Consider the following 12,939-nt stretch of genomic DNA (forward strand, 5'->3'; position numbering starts at 1 on the left):
CAGGGTCAGGATGTGGTTGGGCTCCCAAAACCTGAGTAGGATACTGCTCCATGCTGCAGTTCCCAAACCTGCCTGTGAATTTTCCCTCCAAAGCTCTGAGCATGCCAAACTTCAAGCATATGTTTATGTCCTATTGAAGTCAAAGGAGTTTAAGGAACATCCTTACATCCTTTGCCAGACTGAGGTATTTAATCTTTTCCTTGATCTCCAAAGAAGCATTTACATTTTGAATATACTTGTACTTTTGTTTATATGGTTTTACTTCAAAAATGTTGGCAATTCATCAATGATTGAATGCTGATGAAAGTCAGGAGCCTGGTGAGCTTGGGGAGGTTAATGCTGCATTACCTAGTTTTAAGAAGCACCAGCGATGGATTTTATTTGGAATATAAATTGTTATGTTTGAGGACTTACCCTCCAGGAATTACTTTGTACCTTCCCTAGCTTCTAAAAATATTTAAATGTAAATACTATTTAACCTAGTAAATATTAGACCTTCTTTACAAATACACTTTAAAAGCCATTTCATAAAATTTATTGGATTGGTTTTACTTCTAATATCAGGCAAATATAGGTTAATATCTCCTGATACTGAACAATTGTAACTCAACTAATCCACTTCTAACAGCAGTAATTTTTCTAGTCTGAATTATGTCTTGATATATCAAGTTAATTGTTTTATTCTTTGAGGAGGAATCACAGGAGATTTTGCAGCTGTTTGATTTGTATGCCTGAGTCCACCTCCTAAAGGCAAGAGAAATGAAAGTATTAAATAATCAGAAACTCAAACATGGTTGTTACTCTCTTCAAATAGATGTAGCATAGACTGGAGACTTGTTTGTGATAAATGGCATTGCTGGTGAATATCACAGAGCATTTAAGCTCTTTCACATATATGCACTCAGTTATCTAAAGCAGGATTTCTGTCTCCTTCCATCGGGACAGGCAGATGATGGCAGTCACTCAAGGTAGCACTCATCTACGAGTAAGGAAAGTATAAAATAAAGGGAGAGTCTGACATATTTCCTGCACCTTCTGGAAATTATGCTTCTGCATCAAAACTGCTGCTCTAGACCATTATTTATCTCTAAAGTTAGAGTTGCAGATTGTGTATCTCCCAATGTACCATAGACCCAGAAGATGAAGTTGAGTTTGCCTCACTTTTGAGTTTATCCATTAGTGGGTGCTCCATTTCTTACAAGGCAGTGGTAATGTCATCATGAGGCTGAGCCCCTAATTTGTGTATCTGACTGAGAACAGAATGCAAACAGAAAGCTGAGAAACCCTTTATTCTAGACCATGCAGTTTTGCTAGTGCCAGACTCATGGAAGTCTGGCCTCAGCTGAGGTTTCAGATGCTGCTGTAGTGGTAATTGACAAATGATTAAATTAATAAATAAAACTTGGGTGTTGACATTGTATGGGATTTTCCTTCCCGAAACATTTTGTGTCTGCATTGCCTTTTTAATGGCAAGTTGTGCAGTGGTTTTATCAGTGGAAAAGCTGTGTATTAGTGTTCTCTCACTTCCCTGACTTCATTCGAATGTGGCCACTGGCACTTAATTGAGAAATGGTTTTACCTGTGCAGTGCAATGGTGCTTCCCTATGGATATATTAGTGATAAAACAAACAAAAGGAGATATTAATGCTTGTCACATCTTTTCTTACCTTGGATAAAATGCCTTTTCCCCTCTTAGTTATGAGTAGTCAATGACAACACAAAATAACACCCTCAAGCAGTCTTGTCTTTCATACGACTTTGTTGTTATTCTTCTAGAACTATCACAGTTTAATAAGGAGGCTGAAAGGTAGTTTAATCAAACAGTAGATTAATAAGGTTCCTAAGGCTACATCACTTCAGCTTTCAACTTTGTGTGTAATCATGAGCTATGGAATGTCACTGACTTTTAATCAGTGCCCCTGTCTCTGCAGTGGGTGTGTTTGTAAGCATAAGAAACAGCCCCAAAGGGCCCAGAAAGAGTATTTCTTCTCCTCCTTAGCATCATTCTTGCAATTGACCTTTCTAAGAGCATAAAAACTATCAATCCACACCTTTTAAAAAGGTTTTAGGAATTTCATGTAATCCACAGCACGCCACTGATGAGGTCCATCCTACAAGGGGGACGCTGGAGTCAGAGTAGTCAAAGGAAGTGTCTGATGCCAAACAGGATGAGGGCTTGAATTAGCTCTTTGTGGGTGCTTCCACGTATTTCCATTAAGAAACAACAGGTGAGATCCAGCTCATCTGACATGAGCAATGGAAAGTCTGGACAAATCTGCCCAAATCCTTAGCTCTCAATACAGAGAGCAGAGACGGATTCTAGGCAGGCCACTGCCACCTTGGCACCTGGCAGCAGCCTGAAGCTGCCTTGTGATGAGCTGAAGGAATGGGGATGGCTTTCTTGCATGTCAAAGTACTTAGTGTTTGAGGGTTCTCTAATTTTTCTGCAATTTTCCTGACCAGGGAAAGGGGCCATGTCTCATTGCTGTTATTTAAACCGGAGTAAGGAAGAAATGCCAAGGCAGAGTTACCCTGCTGCTGAGAAAGATTTCTAATAATTTTTAAAAAAGCAAATGACAAATGTGTTTGTCCTTCACTCTCTATTCTTCAGTAATGGATAACTGGAACTTGGAACTCTTGGCCCAAAAGGAATGGGGGCAAGTAAATCCAAAACTGCTGAAAGCTTGAACAGAATCATCACTGGCTAGGAGCAGCTCAAACACTGTGTACCTTCCCTGTCATAGCTGAGCCACAGTTGCCTTTGAAAAGTGAGCTCTGCCTCAAGGGAAAAGGAAGCACATGGACCTGTACTCTGCTCCACCAGGTGTTATTCAGCTGCTCTGTGATAGATTCCCAAGGAGAGGAAGGGCAGAGGAATGGAACCCAAAACTTGTTTCGCTATGACCCTCCAAAGGCAGAAGAGCCCCTTGGCTGCTGCTTTGGGCCAAGAACCAGAGTATGGCTGAGCCTTCAGTGAGGGTCCACACCTCTGTCCCAACTGCTGTCTCTGCTCCCAGAGCTGCTTTGTGGCCCCTCTGAAGCTTGTGGAGCTGTGACTGACCCAGTGTGCCTGTCTGTCTGTCTGTCCTGAGTAACCTGCAACCTCCCACTGGGCCTTATCTGCAGCACAGCACTGGCAAGAAGCTCTTTCATCTGGTAACTCAGAGTCCCCTTTTCAGTCACTTGCCAGTAACATCCTGTTCATTAGCCCCAGAGCTCACCTGAGGAATTATCTGTCCTACTTCAACCCCAGCTGAATTCAGCTGTTAATTTGATAGCATAGAATCAAGAGAAGAAACAAAATAAACACTTTGAATGTTTGCCCTGAGAAGGTATCAGCACTGTTTTTTGCCACTTTCCACATTATTTTCAATTTTCCCATGACAATTCTGCTGGTGCATGTGTGTCCCTGCAACTTCCTGCTTTTTCTTGCCAAGCAAAAAGGCCCTGAAGCCTCAGCTGACCCCATCTTGCAGAAGAGCATGGGATAGGATGAGAGGTATCACTCAGCAAAGAACAAGAGAAGCAGAAGCAGCATCCCTCCCAATGGGAGAGGGGCTGTACATCTCCACCACGGGCCATGCAGTGAGCCTGGCAGCACACTGAGCCCAGGGTGCCTATAATGAGGCAATGCTCCCACCACCATTGGGCAAACCTGGCCACTCACTCAGGCTCTGGGTAGCTGTGGTTTGGCTGTGCAGCTGTCTTCAGTTCAGGTTTGTGTCAAAGTGACAGGAGGATGAATTTAAAGAAGCCCACTTTCTGTGGGTCACTAGCAGACTTTTTGGTTGTCTCTTTTTAAATCATACAGTCTGAATTCCATTTCATAGTTGCTCTCCCACATTAATTAGTTCCTTGCTGAGCAGTGCACAAAAAAGCCCAGAGTTTACTGTAGGATATTAATACTGAAGTATGATTCTGCACCTTTATTTCACTAAACTTCAGTCACTACATATTAAATATTCAGCCTGAGTTATTTCCATAGGTTCTGTCCACAGTGAGTGGAAAAAACTAACACCTCCAGAAAAAAATCATCCTCTTCAGGAGGCATCTAGAAGAGGTAGGGCAACTTCCCATCTAATGAGTGCCTCTCTCTGTACTGCCATGGGACATCTCAGTGTCAGAAAACTCAAGGCAGTGGAGACAAATCATCCCTATCTCTACAAAAGCATTCTGCTCCAGTGACAGCAGTTTCCCATTGAAGACACAGACAGATAGTGAATTCACAGGCACCATTTCCAGGCTCCAGCTTTCAGAGGGAGTCACTGAGCTGCAGGATGCTGTTTCTGGGATTAGGAAAGCAGAGCCTGGGAACTGACCAGCACCAGTGTGGCTCACATCTCATATGGAGGCACCTGGAAGCCTCAGGGAGCTGAAGCAGCACTGAGTAGGAGCAAGCTTGCACTGGAGAGGTGGATGTACCGGAGCCTGCCAGATACCAGGGCTGACTGACTAGCACTTTTGAAAGGGGCAGTGAAGATGCCACATCTGAGCATCCTCATGGGAAGTAAAAGGTCACAAAGGACATTCTGTATTTCCTTTGGAGATGAAGCCCTTGGCACAAGTGTGCACTGTCACTGAGCAACAGGAGCAGCTGCTAGACAGGAGTTTGGCATGTATCAACTGATCATCCTCCCTGATAATGGCAGGATGCCTTCTGCAGAGAGAACAGCTTCCAGGCACCCAGAAAACTGCAACAGCACTGAAGGATCCACCATGAGGCCCCTTCACAGCCCAACTAGCTCCTGCCATCCATCTCCCTGTTATAGGAACAGGGACTCCAGTCTGGTCAGGGAAGTGACCCTCATCTGCAGTGAGCTTGTGAGAGATGGTTCCCTTTCTGCCCCCCTGAAAAAAAGGCAAGGCCACTGCCTGCAGCCTGCAGGCTGGAGGTGGACTGGGGGCCAGGGTGAAGCCTGGTGGCCACCAGAGCCATCTGCTGGCCCTGGGACATGCATGAGTTGTGACCAAATCAGGAGGTGCCTGTGAACTGGAGCAATCCCATGGAGGCCACTTAATTGATTAATTTCAGCTGGCATACAAAGGCAATTTAACAAGTTTCCCAGTCTCTTAAGTAAGCTAGGAGGCAACAGCAGAAAATTAGTGATTTCTGGGTGAGAACTGTAATCTACAAACAAAAAAACCCCAACAAATCTCAAAATAACAAACAAAAAATAAAGTGCAGTTCAAAACTGTGCAGCTCTATGTAAAATATGCTTCAAATACTGTCTTGAGTCTTATTTAGTTCATCATTATTTTGCTACCTGAGCAACTTGTATATGAACTGACATAATATAAAATACTTGAGGTATTTAAACTAGGATTGCAATTACTTTAGTTTCTTCCCATTGGCACTGGAAAGAAATAAATGCTACTCAGTTGGTGGGTGAGACAGTCCACTCTCCAGAGGCACACATTTCTTCCCAATGATTATGGAGGGAGCCTACTGTGTCTGTGCTTCTAATTCAGGCATCTCATTTATGTTTCCATAGCTAGCTAGGATGAATCCAAGCCAAAATCAATCCACTTAAGTGTCAAATCTCCCAATGCCAAAGGTCAAACAACTTGCTCTTACAGCAAATTAAATCCATGGCTCTTAACACTTGCTTTTCCCAAGCAACAAAGCCACAGTCAGTCATGAACAGCAACACAGAATCACAGAATGATTTGGGTGGGAAAGGACCTACAGTTAGAGCTTCACTGTCATCCCTGAGATTTGATTAAAATGTGAGTTGTGCTGTACCTCAGTCACCATAGCTCTTTCAAAGCTGGACTTCTTGTACTCATTGTAGTCCAACAGCCCTTTAAATGAAACATTCTTTTGCCAATACCTGTACTAAAGTATTATTTCCCCTAACACAATGTTTAACATAGAATGTTATTACATTCTTTAATCCAAGGTACTGCTGAGCAGTTCTCAATAAATAATAATTTTCATTTCTTTTCAACACAGGCATCTATAAGTAATTGTGTAATATTGCTGAGGTTGAATTATCTGCAGATCTCTGTTGCACTGTAAATAAGGTACTGTGTGTGCTTTGCACTCTCAGATCTGAACTTGTGCCAGGAACTTGAAATCATTCACTTTACTGAGAGGGGATGAGAAAAGGGAAGGGTATACGGTGAATAGGGCTCAAGTTTTACATTAGAGGCCGGGTAGGGACTCTGGCAGTTGTTTCAATTCCTCACCTGCAAGAGGCAGGTAACAATGCTTCCTTTCTCTCACTTCTCTACTCTGTCCATGGCAGGAGGAGAGGGGCAGGTGTCTGTCCTTCCCATGCAGGCGGTGTCCCCGTGCAGGCAGTGTGCTCTCTGGGTGCTGGATGGACCACAGCCCTCTCTGCTGCCTGAGGAAATTGCCTGAGGAGTACTTTAGGATCTGGCTGAAGGAATCTCAGAGTCATTAGTGGTTATAGCTTCTTGAAGAATGGAGGAGATCCCAGAAGACTGAAAATAGGGCAAAAAATCTTTCAGATGGCAAAGCCCAGGATTACCACTCAATAGTACTCAAAAACCACTCAACGGTACTCGAAAAATAATCAAAGCGATCTGCAAACCCACAAGAAAATAAGAGGATAAAAAGCAGCAAATGTTTTTATCAGGAACACATCATGTGCAACCAACCCAGTTTCCTTCTCAGACAACAGTGCAAGGTGAGCAAGCATCATAGTGTAGGTGGCAAATGTCATTCTCACATGCAAGCTGGGGGAAAACACTCTTAAATGAAACTCAGTAATGAGATTACAGGCCTTGTTAAAAAACCTACAAAGAATGAAGAGCATTCTTTGAGTGTCTGGGAAAAAAGTATAGAATGGGCTGCTGCACACTGCTGTGAACGGGGGCTGCCTGATATTTTTACTAATGACTCATGGTATGTGAGTGGGAATGCATAAAACATCAACCTCAGAAGGTCTCTGGGTGCTGAAAGATAGGAGCAGAATTCAGAATGATCTAAAATGTGCCAAGAGCTCTAAGATCAGCAGTGGGATTCAGGAGGGACAAGCACAAAACCTTGATGCTTTGGCAGAAGCGTCAGCTGTGTGAACACAGGATGAGCAAGGCAGGAGTGATGGAGTGAGTTACAGCACCAGGCAGCAGTGTCAAACGCTTGCAGGTGTGGGAAGCAATCCCGTGGGGATGTCAAGAGAGAGGCTGCAGGCTGGAAGGTGTGTGAAGGAGTCTTTTTGCTTTGTCCAGCACTGGTGAAGGCCCAGCAAAACTGTTGTTTCTCATTCTGGAGCCACCCTTCAAGGAAAGTGTGCACCAAGTGAAGAGAAGTTTCAGAAGAAAGTTACAAAAGTAAGAAAATGTGACCTGCACAGAAAGAATGAACAAACGGGTAGCTTGGAAAGGGGAAGAGTGGTAAATACCATGGACCTGACCATCTCCCCAGCAGCTCTAACAGTGGGCACTGCCTGTGGAAGGCACCTCTGCTGACCCACAAAAAGCAGGTGTTCTTTCTTGCTGACCTTCTTGTAATGCTCTCTGTCGCAGCACTTCGCAAAGCCAAGGCCACCCTGCTTGGCAATGCCTTTGTGGACGCATAATACACACTCTGTGCCACAAAATTATGCTGGAGACAGCTGGTTTGGACAGGAAGCTCAAGGGTGCTCTGTTATTCTGGAACCTGCCAACACAGTAACCAGCACTTGATACAGCAGGATCACCAGAGGGATCATGCCTCCAAACATACAAGTAGGGATGAGCCATCCCAGAAGTTTTCTGCCCCACATCCAGGAACACAAATGTGCATGGCTGCACTGCCAAGTGCTTCTTTCAAGGGTTTTCTGGAGATGGGTATTTTGTTTTCAGTTTTATTTAGTAAAAGATGTTTCAGCAAAGTTGTTTTCTTGCTGTTTTGCCCTCTCTGAGTAGGAGGAGGTCCATAATATTGGGGATGGGGAGCAGGTTGGAGGCCAAAGTCATGACTTTCTACTTGAGGCACCTTTCTTCAGGTACCACAAAGCCTGACCTCATGGAAATGAGCTGTACCCTGCCAGGAGAGTAACCTCTGCTCCCCACAGCATCAGGGGGAAGAAAAGAGACTGCAGAGTAGCCCAGTGGGTCTGCAGGATACTACCTCCAGCTGAGGCAGTTACTCTAAAATATCTGAGCTTCCTCAGTACTTGGATTGCCCTGGTGCTCTGTAGAAAATTGTTTTCAAGTGGTAAACAACCTCCATTATCTCCAGCTCCATACCCTGCCACATACCCAAGCAAGTTTTCTGCAGCAGGAGTGCTCAGCTTGGCAAGTCTGCTACCACACATAGGTGGATGGAGGCAGAGGTCTCATGCCTGCACCCACCTCCCCCTGTCCCAAACATGGGGTTGCTGACAAGTCTTTAGCATTGGACATCTGTCCTCAGAGGTCACAGCTGCACATCCACACAGCAAGCCCTCCCTTGAGGCACTTCAGGTACATCTCATGGTATGAGCCCTGCTCTACCTGCTGACCAGAAGGTGAAGATGGCCCAGTTTTGGTGCAGGAGCCCAGCTTCAGGTACACCAAATATTCATACTTCTGACATTTAACACACCAAGTGGGAGGAGGAAAGCTGTCTCTGATTCTGTGCCCTGAAACTTCATAAACCATGCACCCAGACGTTATTCTTTCAGTAAAAACATAATTATTTTATGCAAATATCATAAGTAATTTTTTTCATAAGTATATTTTCAGTATTGTTTTTCTTCCCATTCTGGAATTTTCACTTTTACCACCTCGTCCATCTTATGCCCAGTTCTGGTGTTTGATTAGAAATATATGTGATTTCTTCTGTTATTCTCATTGTTTCAAATGGTCCAATTCAAAAGCCTGATTCATTTTTCTGTATCAACTATTCAATATCATGCAACCCAAATAATAGTTTATAGGCCTAAGGTAAAGTTAATTTGATAGCATAAGTTCAAGGTTTCTTTTTAGGAGTGCAGCTTTTATTTCATATCCCATTGATCATCAAGAGACAAAATGTTAATGCAGGTTTCTTCTGAACTGTTCCTATAGCACCAGTGTGGGAGAAGCATAAAGATGAATATAGAAGAGAAATTATATTTCTTTCACAAATTTACATGCAAGTAAAAAAAGGATAAGAATACTTAGTGAAAATTTCCATTTTTCAGTTTATCTCCTGTTGAAATATAGCTCTTCTTTTGACCAGCTCTAGAAGAACTCAATGGATTGAGAAAACATCATACCAAAACTATTTTTGACAGCACTCTGAAAATATTGGCCAGCTTTTGCAGTTGGACATGCCAAGGGGTTTAAGCAGTTGCTATCAGAACTGGCACAATTTTGTCCTATCTGCAACATCCAGTAAATGCCCTTGCCCTGGTGAATGCAATTTCCTCTGTGCAAGCCCTCCCCAGAACATAAAGTCAGTATGAATGAGCTCTCTGAATGAGCACAGCCATCCTGCAGCCAGCAGCATGCTAGGAAGAAAAAAATGTGTCTGGAGCTCTGCATGTCCTTAGGATGTATTTTGATTCCCTGTACATCATTTTTCCATGTTGCTCCAGTAAGGCTCTTCTGAAAAAGGATGTTCATGGTTCATTTTAAGTAATCTCTGGTGCCTCATAATCCTGTTCTTTGAAACAACTCAATCTGAATATCTATCACTGAAAGGTATTTGAAGGCATATTTCCAGACAAGGTCCTAAACCATCCCTGTAACATGCATGTGTTCACAAATCCACCCGTGCAAATTCCTGAATTTAAAAAAAATTTATTTTATTTTTAATGCACTATTATTTTTGCCAAACCAGGAAACTTTCCCAGGGCAAGAACACGTGAGGATCTTGTCAACCCCTTGAACCTGTGTTTCCAAGGTAAATGAAGAAGTGGAAGAGAGCAGAGTCCAGCAAGTACGAATAAATCACCTCTTAGCCTCACCTGCTTATCCTTTTAAGTCCTATGAAAATTGTAGTGTTAGAAAATGTAACTTTTCCTCCTTCTGACAAGGGATGAGGTATATTCTTCTTTGGGAGCCTGCCTGGGTGTGATGATATTACCAGCTGAGCACACAACGAGGCTGAGTGGTTTAGACAAATGAATCATCTTTCTATCAATGCCAAAAAACTGCCTCATCTGTGGAACACCTTATGGGGAATAAGGTAATGTATGTCACTTTGAAACAACTCTAAATATCTTTAAAGGAGTCAGAGGCTATCAAATTTGTGCAGAAGCTCCTGGGTGAGTCTCCTTTTGGTGTGCTGTGGTCTCCCCCTCCAATTCTGCACACAACACATCCTGATGGCTAACGTGCCTGTGGAGAGCCTATAGAGGAACACGTGGAGTTCTGCAGCCCTAAAAGATGCTGGGGGACAAATGTGAGGGCCAGGCTTTTTGTGGTGCTCCAGTTTTCTCCTTTACAATGTACAGAATCAGAAATTGCACCAAGGCAAGAGGTGTGGGGAACAGCTTTGCAAATCCCATCCATACACAAGTGCCATAAACTAAGCCTGCTCCATACAGTGGGTAGGATAGGGGATTTGCACTTGAAGTACTTCTGTGTACCAAAGGAGAGGGTGTGTGTTTTATTGCTTTACTCTGGCCTTCATTACAATTTTGGACATTTGGATTTAGTATATCTAGCTAAGTTCTGACTTAAGTACATATCCTTATGTCACTTAAATAAATATATAAAAATATATTTATTTAACTGCTTTAATATTTCTAACAGTTCAGGTATCTTCCTCTGTAATGCCCCTCATGGAAGCACAAGTCTTATGAAATTCCTCTGTGTTGAAACAGCCCATGAACTAAAAAGAGATTAGTTGAGATAACACAAAAAGACTCAGGCCCTGCAGTGAGACACTGTATCTCCAGTAAAGCTTTCCCTCCAGGCAGCCTTCTTTTGTCAGAACTGCCCTGTGCACCATCCATAAGAATGATGGTCCCCAGTAAGACTCAGTGGCACCAATGTGTGCCAAACTCATGTTAAAGCACCAGGTGAGAGATGTTTCCTGCTCTGTGATGGTTGGGAATGCCTGCAAATGCACACACACCCTCTCTGTGTGTCCTGGGTGCTGCAGCCCCACCACGGGGCTTGACCACATGCTCACTTGGGCTGGTCCTGCTGCCAGAGACATGTCCTCCTTTCACAGACACCCTACAACATCACTGGGAGGTTTTGGGGTGTGTCTAGAGAGAAGAGCCAACACAGCCCTCGCCACCACCCCACAGCTGTAACAACAACCCTCTGAGGTGGAATATATGGGAATGCACTGTAATTAATCTATAAGCAGATGATGACTCTGTCTTTAGTGGCAGATTGTCAGAGAGAAACACTAAAAAGAAGTGTGACTATGTCACATCACAGTTTGGGGGTGGAGAGTCTGTTAATCAGATCTCTTCAAAGGAATAGCTGGCTGACGTCACAGAATACAAAGCAGGAGGCAGTTCGGTTTGTGGGTTGAACACTACAAGGCATCTCAAAATATCCCAAATCTCAATAGACCCAGCACTGCTCTATCAGTTTTGAAATATTCAAATGTTATTCACTCTGATTCAACCCCACTGAATTTGGCAGCACCCTGCAGAGGTACCAGAGGGAATGATTAGACAAGGCAGTCCTTCAGCATCAAAACTGATATAAACTTTTTCCTCACTTGCACCTCAGCACTCCACAGGCAGCAGAGAAGGTTTGCTGGCCATGACTGTCTTGGTGTTGACCTTATTTGTCTTGGATTAGGGTCTAAATTCAAGTAAATCTGCCATCAAATTGACATTACAGACCCCATAAATTTGTGTTTAACTCTTGTATTCTACAGATAAATTTCTTCTTATGTTGTGGAGTTGTTAGTGAATATCAATAATGAAAAAATTGGACATGTTATTTAGCAGTCCACATTTTATGTGCCATTATTTCCTGACCCTTCTAAGAATAAGAACCTTAGAAATATTAAACAAAAATAAAAAAGAAAGAAAGAAAATACTCCTGCCAATTTAAATGAAGATTTAAATGAAGAATTTAAATTCACCTAAAAGCAGTTCTGTGGAACAGCACAGGGGAAAATACAGACTCTAAATAAATAAATAACTCATAGAAAAAAAAGACCAGTGTGATCAGATGAATGCTGGTGCAGTTGGAGACTGGGAAATCAATCACTGGTCTTGGCTCCTCATTTCTTCCTGTGCCCAGTTGCCCAAAACTATTTCTCAAATTCCTATCTGAAGTCTCTGCCACCCCTACACCATCCTTTGCATAATAACTGTCTTTTTTCTAGAGAATTCTCAATAATTTCTTCCTGCAAGAGGCAGCTGCAGTGGAAGGTGCTATCTTGAAAGTCTGAAAGAGCACATTTGTGCAAGAAATACTTCCTGAGCAGATAATTCAGATAATCAGCTTTTCAGATGTTTGTGCCCAGGCAGCCTCACAGCGCTGAAGATGATGCACATCGTCTTTATCCCAGGACATAAATCTCACCACTCCCTGGGAAGTCTCCTACCCGACAGCACTCCCAGGGAAGGAGCCATATTCAGAAGACTTTTACTCAATATTCCATTTTTGTCTGAATTGTTTCCTGGGAATTAAACACAATCCATTAAAAGAAAATAATAAACATCTGGGCAAATATGTCAGGCAGGGATGTCCTGCAGCAGTGGGGTAACTTTAAAAGAGCTGCTACATAACACTGTCATTGCCACCTATACCTTCAAATTAAAAATGCAATTCATGGAAAACCAGTACTAAAATGAAGAGATGCAAGAGCTGGACACCACAGTGTTAATCCTCTTTTTGATGTTTTATATAAAGGCACATTAGGGCACCTCTGCTTTCCTTGTGCCTCCTCTTCAGGAGTCACTCTGGTGTCTTTCCAGTGAGTAACAAAACTGCTGGGCACTGCAAAGGCACAAGCCAAACCTGACAGATCCACTCACATATTTCAGCTGGGGGTTTATGTATACGTATTATGTCAAACAATAACCATACAAATATTGTATT

The sequence above is a fragment of the Pseudopodoces humilis genome, chromosome 3 (genome assembly GCF_049639895.1).
Source record: "Pseudopodoces humilis isolate 2021_Gansu_Grassland_sample_001 chromosome 3, ASM4963989v1, whole genome shotgun sequence".
In the NCBI taxonomy this organism is placed as follows: domain Eukaryota; kingdom Metazoa; phylum Chordata; class Aves; order Passeriformes; family Paridae; genus Pseudopodoces; species Pseudopodoces humilis.